Raw genomic sequence first — 13,258 nt, 5'->3', positions numbered from 1 at the left:
CACTTCTGCGTCTAGTTTTTCTAGAAATCTCAGGGAGACAGAGAAACATAACTTAATGGCAGTATTTAAATAGACTATTTCAGAGGTGCTGCTGTTGGTATATTTTGACCTTTGCTAAAGACACAGGCTTTCATGTTGCCACGGCATGACCTTTCTCTGACCAAAAGCAGAGTCTCTGCTTTCATGAAACCACGGTAAGCTGTGCAGTGTTTAGTTTCAGAGGTCTCCACCTGCCGTCACCCAGGAGGCCAGTAAAGCTGCATGTTTATTGATGCTTTTTAGCGAGGAGTTCCTGAGAGGACTTTAATACCGACTGACCAGTCAAGTTTACTGCCACTGGTTTCTACAGCGTCTCTCCTTCAGGTTCACAGCTGGATATGAAATGACTAGAATTCCCCTATTCTTTTGTGTTTGTGGAGGATTAGCAGGGAATCTGTGGAATTTACAGGAGGAGGTCTGATTCTTAACTGCATGTTTAGACGTTTGAAACTTTGTTTGAATCGTTCTTTTGGCTTTGGAAACCTTTAAAAATAATAGCTTCACATCAAGAAAAGCTTTAGTTCTGACAGTGCAGATCATTGATGGATTCGTTTGTTTGATAGGACAGTTTCAGACTAGAAACCGGCCTCCCTGAAATACGACTGAGCCAAAGAATCGAGGGGCCCTTCGAGTGGGTTCCCTCCTAATCGGATAGCCACATGTGCTGTTGTTCATTAGCGTGAAAGGCTAATGCTAATGGCAAAAACAAGCTCTGCACTTCACTGAGATGCCCCTCCTCTCTCCGAGCTAGACATACATGTGACCTTTGACCCGTGGGCCCTCACTCAGACAGAGCTGTCCTGGTGCAGCAGAGAGGGGCACCTGGGTGGGAAAATGTTAGCAGATGAATGAATGACTGGAGTAAAACGTGCACACACAGAGTAAAGCTCAGGGTTGCAGTGTCAGCAGCAGATCAGAGGGGTGCTGCGTGTTGTTCTAAACCCCGGACCGCTCCTCTGTGCCGAGGGAAGCGGCACAGTTCAAACAGTCCCGGGATCTCCTGGTGAGATATAAATGTGGCAGTCAGAGGGATTTCTCTTCTGATCCCAATTTGGTCGTAAGAAGCAGAGAAACTACTCGTCATTCTTTACTTTGTTTGGCAAATTATGAATGAAACCATTGTTATATGAAGTCCTTGCTTCTTTGGTTTTGTCTGCCGTATTATTCAGACCTGCTTAAATGACCGAACAAAAGGTAAGAGGGAGAAGAGGAAGGTCCCAAGTGTTTAAGATGCTTTTCTGCTGACCACCTGAATATTCTCCTCCTGTTTAACCATCTGAATGAACTTTTCCTCTCACTGTTGAAAGAAGTCGTCTCCACACGAAGATAAAAATCTATTTTGATATCTTCATCAGAAGATTGTCTACAGGCCTCAGAATATCCCGGCTTACATGAGGACCTAGAGTTTACCGTTGTTCTCACATTATATTTAACCAGGCCTGTTACCAGTGTTGGGAAGGTTACTTTTAAAATGTATTCCATTACAGATTACAGATTACATGCCCCAAAATGTATTCTGTAACGTATTCCGTTACGTTACTCAATGAGAGTAACGTATTCTGAATACTTTGGATTACTTAATATATTATCATGCTGTTTACAACTACATGAATGTACTATTGCTGTGATTTATTACTGTTACTGAAGGTCCGCGGCTCCGAACCGTAGTAAAGGGACCTCTGGCTAATACGGTGGGTTCTGTGTCGGCTCGTAGCTGAAAACTAGCTTTACTTTGTTGTCTGGGTCAACTTTGCTAGCAGAGACAGAGAGAGGTGTTGAAAGGCTGCTCCAACAGAACTTATTGTTTTAGAGGAAAACACGAACACGGTGTACAGTCGAGTCTTAATAGCTTACTTACAACTGGGCTCGTCAGGCTCTCTTCTTGGCATCAGTGGTTATTATTATATTTACATGCTTCCAGCTCCCGTTTTTGCTCGATGACAGCTCGTACTTTTCCTTTTTCTCCCTCCCTCGCTCACAGACACATAACGGGTATGGCAGTCCATTCTCCCTGCAGCACGGACTACACTGCCCATGATGCTACATTCTTTAGAGCTATACCTGTAGCATTCTGCCTATTAGCTTAGCACAACAACAACAACAGGCGCTCTCTCACCCAGGAAACACGCAGAGAGAGAGCGTCACCCTGTAACCATGGCAACCGTAACGCTGCCGCCTGGAACAACAGAACGTAGCTGTCAAACAAAACCCAAACAGTCCTGACCCGCCACAATATGAAACAGGGAAGTACCGCCGTGTAATCCATTTATTTCAACAAAGTAACTGTATTCTAAATACCACCTTTTTAAACGGTAACTGTAACGGAATACAGTTACTCATATTTTGTATTTTAAATACGTAACGGCGGTACATGTATTCCGTTACTCCCCAACACTGCCTGTTACTAATGATCATGATGTATAAATCAGCCTCTCTCCCATCGCACCATGTATCTATATCCCCTTTCTGTTTTTTAAAATGTTCATTTACCGGGTTGGGTTCATGTTATGAATGAACACATTTTAACCCCAAACCATGACCCTCATGATTCCTGAACTTAACCAAACTACGAGTGAAAGCGAAATTAAGCGAGTGAAACAAAGGCAAAACACAGATGAGAGAACAGAAGCTGGACAGACAGCGGCGTCGGATTCTTTGGTGCTCCAGAAAAGAACCGAACAAAGGAAGGTGCTCCATTGTAACACGCACAAAGAGAAGGAGTGTGCTGTTTACCAGCCCGGGACATATGGACATTCCTGGTGTGCACCAGCACGGGAATCTGATCCTCGCACCGAGTTTGGATGTAAAAAGCAAAAGGAGGGTCTCCTTCCACCCACTGGCACACTTTTCAAGGCTCTTTTACCTCCAAAGACACCCACCCCACCCACCCCACCCCCAAATACACACATACATTCATTTTGTTTGTCCATCCTCTCTCTGCTGAGAGAAGAAAAAGAGGCATCCAACACATCTTATTATCCTTTCTCTCCCACCCCTCTTAATCGTCTCTGTATCTCCTCCTCCCTGAACTCTATTATCCCTACATGAACACACACACACACACACACACACACACACACACACACACACACCACCACCACCACCACCACCACCAGGGATCTGGGCCAAAAGACTCCGCTTCACCTCCTCTCCGTCATTCATCACCACTGATTGCCTGAACTTTGAACATCAAAGATCTCGTTGGTACTTTCCAAAGGAACGAAGAAATTAAGGACCCGAAGTTGCATCTGTTAATGGATGAAAACCACACAGAGTTAAAGGCTAGTAAAACTAGCAAATCACTCAAGAAGCACGTACCACGCTGCACAAAGCTTCAGTAACTGATATAAGGTGGGCTGGTTAAAGGGAAAATGGTCAAAAGTTAAGCGTATAATGCATATTTTTACTAGATTAGATCAAGTAGGCAGAAGAGGTTTCTCAGACGGCTGCACAGAAGAGAGGAAAACTGTTCAGGCCAAACGTGTAACAGACATGTAAAGTCTTCCAAACACATGACTCAATGCAAACAAACAAAAAAATCACTTCACACGCTGATGTGCAAGCCTTTCAGCTGAAATTATTCCACAGACTGTAGAGTAGGGCTGCCACAAACGATTATTTTGATAGTCGACTAGTCACCATTATTTTTGCGATTAGTCGACTAATCAGATCATCATCCACTGGACATAAAACGTACAGATTATTGCACCAGCAGCATCTGCTCTTATATAACTATCATTAGCTTACAGCTTTAAGTGTTTAAGGTATGTGCTAACTAAAAATAAAGACAAGATGATAGTTTATTAAATTTTAATGAAATTTGCAGATTGTTTCGGTGAAGTTTAATAAACTCCTTGCTATCTAAAATATAACAGGACACTGGAGTAAATCTCATCTCACACTTCTGATAATCAGTTGTCTGCTTGACGTTTATTCAGCTGTGTAAAAACTATAACTTTAATCTCAGCCAAACCGATTTACTCAGGGACAAATAAAATACTAAAAAAAGCCAAACAATAACATTTTTAAGTTATCTAAGTGACTTATATATCATGTTTAACCTGAGTAGCGAAAGACTGCGGTGGGTTTGAAAACGATTAGCCGGGAGTCCGTGTTCTCACAGCTCTAGTTAGCCTAGCCCCCGGCTAGCTATCGAGCTAGTGGCTAACAGACGTCTCCGAAAACGTCGGAGCGCTTTTGAAAATATGTGGTGTCTTGATAAACTGAGCAGATATTTGAGGTTTACACAGCTACATTCTCGCCAGAAAATATGTTAAACGTTTATTTTGTGACCCAGAAAGAATAATAAGAGTAATATTAAAACTAACTAGCTGCCGCTTCTTCTTCTTCTTCTGTGTTTAATGGCAGCTGGCATCCTTGTACATGCAGTGCTGCCATCTTCTGTTTCAGTCCGTTATTACACTCTTAAATCCTACTACTTATTCCTGCGTCTTTTGTGATCTTACAAAATTTCAAATGACGCGTCGACTATTAAATCAGTCGTCGACGATTTTGATAGTCGACGTAATCGTGACTAGTTGACTAATCGTGGCAGCCCTACTGTAGAGTCTCCTTATACCGCCAATAATCACAAATAAATCACAAGCTTATCATCGCCAATTAAAGGACAATCAAAGCAGTAAAGCTCAACTTCAATGAGGAGAGAGAACAAAAGAGGAAACATTTGAAAAAGATGTTACTGTTAAATGATTCTGCCCATCAGTCATACTTTAGAAACGAATACTTCTTCATTGTTAGGAACAAGTTTAAACGCATCATTAACAGGTTAAAACGCCGGCATTATTTACAGTACATAGAACATTACTGCGCTTCATCTTGTGGCGTTCATCAGGGTCACAACTGAAGCCAAACACACTGGTCTAGCAATAAAGCTGATCTGTATGCAACAAGTGATAAGAGCTCTGAGCTCTTTAAAATGAACTCGTGATTCGATGACAGAGCATCAGTACCTGATAAGAGCACATGTGTTCCTGGTCTGTTGCAAAATGAGTTCTTATAAACCATTTTCCCTAAAATCATTTTTTAAAGACATGTAGTGCATCAGTTTCTTCTAATTAACCTTTCTTCAGGATGCAACCAATGGTCCAGATGCCACAAAACTACGTCAAATTATAAAGAAAGTTCTGTTGAAGGAGTCGGAGAAATTTCAGCTCGTAAAAGCTTTGGAAACCACATCAACACAAAACCACCGGCCAAAATGAGGAAAAGTGAGACGCCTGTACAAATCTGCAGTTACACTAATTTTCTATCAGCACATTGACATGAAAGGACGCGGGGCCTCGCCGAGCTAATGTCAACACACGAGCTGGGAAACGCTTGAGAGTCTCGACTGGGACTGGGAGCTGCGGATCAAAGCCCAGCTGTTACACCAGAAAGACCTCTGAGCCCCTCGGTCCAGCTAAACCTGAATAAACTCTCTCACACAGCGGACTCAGAGGTGTCCGAGTATGACTGGTATGAACAGGCAGGATAATTACAGTGGGAAAGAAGCTGCTGAAGAATTATGTTAGAATAGAAGAATTATGTTACCCTTACACCAGATGCATGGTTTTGGTGTTTTTGCAGGCTGTCTTATCCTATCAGATTAAAAATAATATATATAATAGTGAGATTCAACCTTCTATTTCAGAGCTTTATCCATCCTCCAACGTTTACCCTCTGTAAGCATGTTGGACGCATGTCTCAGTTATCCAGGGAGATGCTCTTTTCTGGCTGTTATCTCAATCCTGACACCTCCTCCCGGCCGGAGCCAAAACACCAACACAAACCTCCCACCCTGAAAGCTCTGGGAGTAGAATTGAAGCAGTCATCCATCTCCTGCGCGTATTTTCCCTGCGTAACCTCGACATGTGTGGCTAATATTCTCCCAGCAGGGAGCTGGGGAGGGAGGGGGGGCGAGGATATGTTCGGGGCTGGGAGCGTTCATACGCCATCGGTGTCGGGAATGAGCAGCTGCCTTGTTTGGGAGATTCCACTTCCTCTCCGACAACAAACCGAGTCTTGTGCTCGACCACAGCTACCCCCTCTATCAGCGCCGTCAATGCAAAAGCCTGTGAGGCTTTTTCTTTATCTTTTGAGCATTAAAACTTTGGCTCAACACAACTGCTGGTATGTTCTCTGGAAGATGACCCGCCGCTGCTCCTGCAAACAAACGCCACTATTTTCTTCCATCTTCATTTATTCCTCTGACGTTCGACTGCTGTTAGCAAATAAGTAGAATAAATGAAAAAGTCTGCCTTTACACGTATGTGTCTGCAAACGAGGAAGCAGCAGTCCAGTTGTTTTCTAGAAGAATCCGTGCAATGCGTTGCTGCTGCTGAACTTTGACCTCGTCTACACCAGTTGTTCTGAAACCAGGCACATCTCCAACAGCTGCAGTCCTCCATCAATGTTTGCAGTGAATCTATCCTAGCACAGTACTCCTTCAGTCAACTCTGAAGCTCTAAAGAGAACTCAACGTTATGGCCGAGCCACTCGTGACAGTATACGGCTGACAGGCCGCTCAAACACCTGGTTAGGGTCCATCATGTCAAATCTGCTCCCAGATTTCACACTTGTTTCCGATATATCTGAGGTGAAGAAACTGCCATATCATAGCATCTGCACAAACAAGTACTTTAAACAGGTCGGACTAGAGACACACATACAGACACACCTCAAGGTGAATGCTACACAGTGGATTGCCAAGCAGCAGTTCACCACACAGCAGTGCCTGCATATCTCCACACTCTCACCAGAGGCTGAGCTGCTACAGAACGTGGAGAAATTGTGGCAAGTTGATGTCCTTCCCTACAGAGGTTAATCAGGGCTCCATCTGGGCTGACCCTGCTGTATGCTGATGACACAGAGGCCCAGGCTCCTCCAGCAGCCACCAGGCCCAGGATCCTCCTGCTCCACCAGGCCCAGGATCCTCCTGCTCCACCAGGCCCAGGATCCTCCTGCTCCACCAGGCCCAGGCTCTTCCAGCGGCCACCAGGCCCAGGCTCCTCCAGCGGCCACCAGGCCCAGGATCCTCCTGCTCCACCAGGCCCAGGATCCTCCTGCTCCACCAGGCCCAGGCTCCTCCAGCGGTCACCAGGCCCAGGATCCTCCTGCTCCACCAGGCCCAGGATCCTCCTGCTCCACCAGGCCCAGGCTCCTCCAGCGGTCACCAGGCCCAGGATCCTCCTGCTCCACCAGGCCCAGGATCCTCCTGCTCCACCAGGCCCAGGCTCCTCCAGCGGTCACCAGGCCCAGGATCCTCCTGCTCCACCAGGCCCAGGATCCTCCTGCTCCACCAGGCCCAGGCTCCTCCAGCGGCCACCAGGCCCAGGATCCTCCTGCTCCACCAGGCCCAGGCTCCTCCTGCTCCACCAGGCCCAGGCTCCTCCAGCGGCCACCAGGCCCAGGATCCTCCTGCTCCACCAGGCCCAGGATCCTCCAGCGGCCACCAGGCCCAGGCTCTTCCAGCAGCCACTAGGCCCAGGATTCTCCTGCTCCACCAGGCCCAGGATCCTCCAGCGGCCACCAGGCCCAGGATCCTCCAGCGGCCACCAGGCCCAGGATTCTCCTGCTCCACCAGGCCCAGGATCCTCCAGCGGCCACCAGGCCCAGGATCCTCCAGCGGCCACCAGGCCCAGGCTCCTCCAGCGGCCACCAGGCCCAGGCTCCTCCAGCGGCCACCAGGCCCAGGATCCTCCAGCGGCCACCAGGCCCAGGATCCTCCTGCTCCACCAGGCCCAGGATTCTCCTGCTCCACCAGGCCCAGGATTCTCCTGCTCCACCAGGCCCAGGCTCCTCCAGCGGCCACCAGGCCCAGGATCCTCCTGCTCCACCAGGCCCAGGATCCTCCAGCGGCCACCAGGCCCAGGCTCCTCCAGCAGCCACCAGGCCCAGGCTCTTCCAGCAGCCACCAGGCCCAGGCTCTTCCAGCAGCCACCAGGCCCAGGATCCTCCAGCAGCCACCAGGCCCAGGCTCCTCCAGCGGCCACCAGGCCCAGGATCCTCCTGCTCCACCAGGCCCAGGATCCTCCTGCTCCACCAGGCCCAGGATCCTCCAGCGGCCACCAGGCCCAGGCTCCTCCAGCAGCCACCAGGCCCAGGCTCTTCCAGCAGCCACCAGGCCCAGGATCCTCCTGCTCCACCAGGCCCAGGATCCTCCAGCGGCCACCAGGCCCAGGCTCTTCCAGCAGCCACTAGGCCCAGGATTCTCCTGCTCCACCAGGCCCAGGATTCTCCTGCTCCACCAGGCCCAGGATCCTCCAGCGGCCACCAGGCCCAGGCTCTTCCAGCAGCCACTAGGCCCAGGATTCTCCTGCTCCACCAGGCCCAGGCTCTTCCAGCAGCCACTGGGCCCAGGCTCCTCTAGCAAGGCACCAACAAGTAAATCGACAGTGACTTCAACGGGCCATCACAAGGAAATACCAATCTCATCATTTTTCAAACAGCTTCAGGAGTTTCCAGAGAGCTCAGTTATATAAAGGAAGGTCCGATTGTTTTGATAACTAATCTTTTCAACCATCGTTCCTCAACCTTTTGAAGTAATTTTGACCTGACAAATAACACGGCTTACTCTGTGTTACAGACACCCCAAAAGATTCGTGCTTAACTTTTGGAGATGTGAAATTTCCTATTTTATCAGACGACGTTCAGTTCATCCATACAGCTTGTGAATGCTGATAACTGGGCGCTCTTTTGACTCCGCCGTCTGTCTATTTTTCACTCTGGTTGATATTCACTGATCTAAGATAGAAGAAAATCTTCATATAACATTTAGCATCTGACATCTTTGTTTCTTTGCTAACTGAAGAAAAGTGTTCAGGGTCTATACTGAAATGAAGAGTTTCATTTATTTACCTTTATTTTATCAGGGAGAGACATTTAGATTAAATCTTTGTTATACAACAAAGACCTGGCAAAGCAGCAGCCGTACATCAGTGTCGATATATGATACTACCTCTAATCATCAGAATATGATACAGTCTGCCAAACGGTACTATAATCTCGTCTCCAACCATCAGTCGTCTCCACCTGCAGATCATCAGGTCCCCTCAGTCAGTCGAGTAGAAGATTATCTGCCCCTTGTTTATACAAGCCCCACATGCTCATCGCACCATCCCCCTTAAACATCAGGCCGAGAAGAAACGAACGACGGCTTAAAGCAAAAAGAAAAGAAAAGTTCTGCACGACTGCGAATAGGAACAAAGCTGAACAACGGATCAGAAGTGCTGCGTCACGCACCGCTTATCTGAAGTCTAGAAGGCTTATGAACCCGTTTTTGATCTCAACTGTTTGAGCACATGATTCATGAGTACTTGAAACCTCAAAAGCAGGCATGCGGTTTCAAAATCGTACTAAATCTAAATGATTCTCTCGTCAGTGCTGAAAACATTCTTCTGTGGCTTGAATTTGAATTTTCCACCACCTGACACTCACGCACAGCTATCACTCAAGAGTAAAGATAAACAGTGAGGCTGATCCTGCGCCCCGTCTTACTCCGTGATAGTAGGAGATTACAACAGACGGAGGGCAGGCCCAGATGCTTATTATCACGTCGGCTTTGTGAGAGACGTTGTGCGTCCAGCAGATAGTGAGAATTTCCTGCAATGTGTCGTAGACGGCAGCTCCAGACCTTTTGTTTTGCTTTGTCTTTGGTGTGAGCAACCTGCCGGATGGATTAATTATTAACTGTTAGTGGGAAACACTTTTTACGACTTATAAACTGTCACACGTTCACGTGATTTTGAATTTGTCTTCAGTTTATCACAACGTGACATTTAAACTGCTGCCGAGGAAAGCCTCTGAGTGTCTGAGCTTAACGTGAGACGGGTAAATTGTCTGGAAGTTTCCCCTCCTTGGAGAGTAAATCATGATTTCCACAAAGGTGAAAGTGTTTGATTTTTAAGCCACTTCAGGATAAAGTTTATTTTTTTGCAAACCATGTGCTCCCTGTGATGACGGCGAGTTACAAACAATGGAAACAATGCACACCTATACACCGGTGTTTACTGTGAAACTGCTCTCAGGGGGAAGTCCACAAATTGACCTTGAACCTTTGCCAGCATGCGGTGCAGACCAATCACCTCAAAGCGTTTGTGGAGAACCAATCAGCACAAGTTCAGCGGAAGACGTTATTTAGATTTGAAAGGCTGGACACACAGAGCGAGATCAGGGGATTGTGGGAAGCGATGAGCCCGCTGTATTGACTTGCCTGGGAAAGCCTCACAATGTGTCACACACAGCAAAACAAACACACAAAAACAATCACACGTGATTAAACCCAAGCGCACTGACAGAAATACACACACTCGTCAGCGTGAACTCATTTATCGGATGCACACATTTCACTCACAACTGCAGTAATATCAATAAGCAAACACGTTGTAATGCAAAACACATGCCATAAACTTGCAAACGTGCATTAACTCACACGTGCAAACAAGCAAATCATACAAACCGCAGATGCACAAACACAACGACTGCATACGCACACACACGTACTCTTACATCAACAAATCCAAACGCACACAGTTTTACGACCACGCAAACACAACATCAGCTAAACATACTAAAAAGAATATGCACAACTTAAAATACATCCGGGAAAATTAGTCTGTCGGAGTCACGAAAAGCTTCACCGGTTAAAGAATTGTCACAAAAAAAGAGAAAACCAGGAAGTGGGGGGGGACTGGAGCCTATTCCAGATGTCATATGGTGAGAGGGGGAATGAACCTAACATCCATGTGTTTGGACTGTGGGAGGATGCTGGAGGCTGTGGAAAGAATCGCTGCAGACACAAACTACACACAGAAGACACTATACCATATCAAATATTAAATACACACACACACACACACACACTGTATGAGGCTGTAAACGTACATTTTTGCTGAAAAAGGCTTCTATGGGGAATGAATCACGTCGCACTTAGTGGCTCAGTTTTCCAGCCATGGAGACTTGCTACGTGATCCAAAAAGCATCACATTTCTGTCATCATCCCTGCAGCCTTCAGCACAGCTAAAAATAACAGTTACTTTACATATTGAGTATTTTAAAAGCTTCGGTTTGTTTTTCATTATGTTGATTAGAGACATGTGAAACCAATTTTCCTTTAACGAGCTTTGATGTTCTTCCATCTTTCTTAAAAAGCAGTCGAATCTCAGCCTATCGTTTAGGGAACGCTCTCGTGTAACTCACTGAGGATGGAAGTTTACGTTATCAAAGTCTGCTACAAAACTACTTGTTTGTTGTTTTTCCTTTTTTTCCCTTTAGCTTCAAGGAAAACTCAATTCACTAGAGTTACAGGAAGTACAGAGTTGCACGGGGAAAATGTAACTGTCTTCTTTGAAGCCGCTATATGGACCAAATCTTGGAAATGGTTCAGCGCTGTAAGTGACGTCCCCACCGGTAGCTCGATCAGCGCTGAATACACTCCATCTGTCATAATAACTGCTGCCTTTACATGAGCTCCTTCTTATTCAATTTCCAGGGCTTAATGCACCTTAATTAGACGTTACTTAACCACCGGGCTCAGTGAGCAGCGCCACGTATTACTGCGCCCTGAGCTGAGTGCGTCTGCTGAAGCCTGCGAGTCCTGACACATGACATGTCATTTCTCCTGAGAGCGGAGAAGTTTTATTAAACTTCAACGTGAATAAATTGGGAGAGTCTGGATGGATGCATATGTAAGGATAAAACTGTTGCACACTGTGTAGAGACACTGCAGTTATTTATGAGCAGTGTTGGTCAAGTTACTTGAAAAAAGTAATCAGTAACTAATTACTGATTACTTCCCCAAAAAAGTAATCCCATTACTTTACTGATTACTTATTTTCAAAAGTAATTAATTACTTAGTTACTTTTTAAAAACAGGATTTACAACCTGAATAGGTGATAAAGTGATAGATCTTTCGGCCCAATTCTACTTTTTCTGCATAATCATCATACAAAATGTAATCAAATGGAAAAGTCTCTTTTTAAAACTTGTTTTATTAGTTTTAATCTTTTAACTTTATGCATCAAGCAAAAATTTAATTATCTGCAACATTCTCTGACTGGAAGAAATTAGTTTAACATTTAAACCTATTTTCTGCACATTCCAGCACATAAAATAAAATATTTTGTGTGTTTACACTCAGTCTTTCAAATAGATGCAAGTAAAACACAGCAGAAAATAAATAAAGTCAAAGACTAGCGGTCCTGTTGCTCTATTTTCACCTGTAAAGCAGGAGTGGGGTAGGCGGAGGGTTACCCTGGTGCAGGTGTGCAGCGGTCAGTGGAAGAATCCGCGAGTTTCTCTGTGAGTTTCCCATTACGTCGTAGCTACTCGGTGCTTGTTTGGAAGTTTAGGGTTTTTTTCGCTGTAAAAAGAAGTTTTCTTCCCACGCACAACGGACACTAATGTTTTTGTCACTTTTTATGGAATCAAACTCAAAGTAAGGTCAGTACTTCCACGCTTTAAACGCTGCACGCTCATACTCTCTCTGCACTCGATATATGATCCATTGTTGATCTGCACACAGCTGTTGTCACGAACGTCGCACTCGCTTACGTCACTGTCATGAGACATTCTCGCAAAAAATCACGGTTTTAGTAACGCAGTAACGCAGCGTTCCTACGGGAAAGTAATGGTAATCTAATTACCGTTTTTGCAATAGTAATCCCTTACTTTACTCGTTACTTGAAAAAAGTAATCAGATTACAGTAACGCGCCCATCTCTGTTTATGAGTTTAAAGATGTTTTGTTTTTTGTCATCTGAATTTGGCAGCAGTCCCATCACAGCCAAATCGCACCCACTCAGACACTGAAAAGCCAAATTCCTGCTTTCCATGGCTGTTGGCTAGCACAGGGGTAAATGGAGCCATGTGTGGCCCTGCAGACACATCGTACTGAATATTCTGAAGGTTTTTCCCAAAATCCAGTGAAAAGGTGTGCTTTTTCCCCCCTGGCATCTTTATTCAAACAGGCCATGGATCCAGTTTTGCTCATCTATGACACAAACTTCTTCTCAGTAAGAGCGATTCACTGTCGAGACCTGTGAAGGCTTCAATCAAGGACAAACAGGCCCGTGCATTATGGAAGGAAGTCGGAGGTTGCAGAGGCTTTTTCCGGGATAACTAATGTTGATGATCATGATGATGGATAAAGGAGAACTGTGATTATCACACTAAAAAACACACCGACACATGCAGAAGTACAGAAAGTCTGCACACACACTGG

The 13,258-nt window shown here is 45.8% G+C and overlaps 1 protein-coding gene across 1 annotated transcript in view; it reads right to left on the bottom strand.

Moving 5' to 3' along the window:
- The window catches only part of myo10 (myosin X), a 165,468-nt gene that overhangs the window by 112,699 nt on the left and 39,511 nt on the right, over positions 1-13,258 (bottom strand).

The sequence above is a fragment of the Neolamprologus multifasciatus genome, chromosome 18, assembly GCF_963576455.1.
Source record: "Neolamprologus multifasciatus chromosome 18, fNeoMul1.2, whole genome shotgun sequence".
NCBI lineage: Eukaryota > Metazoa > Chordata > Actinopteri > Cichliformes > Cichlidae > Neolamprologus > Neolamprologus multifasciatus.
The sequence above is the reverse complement of the archived record's forward strand: the minus strand, read 5'-3'. Positions and strand labels throughout refer to the sequence as shown.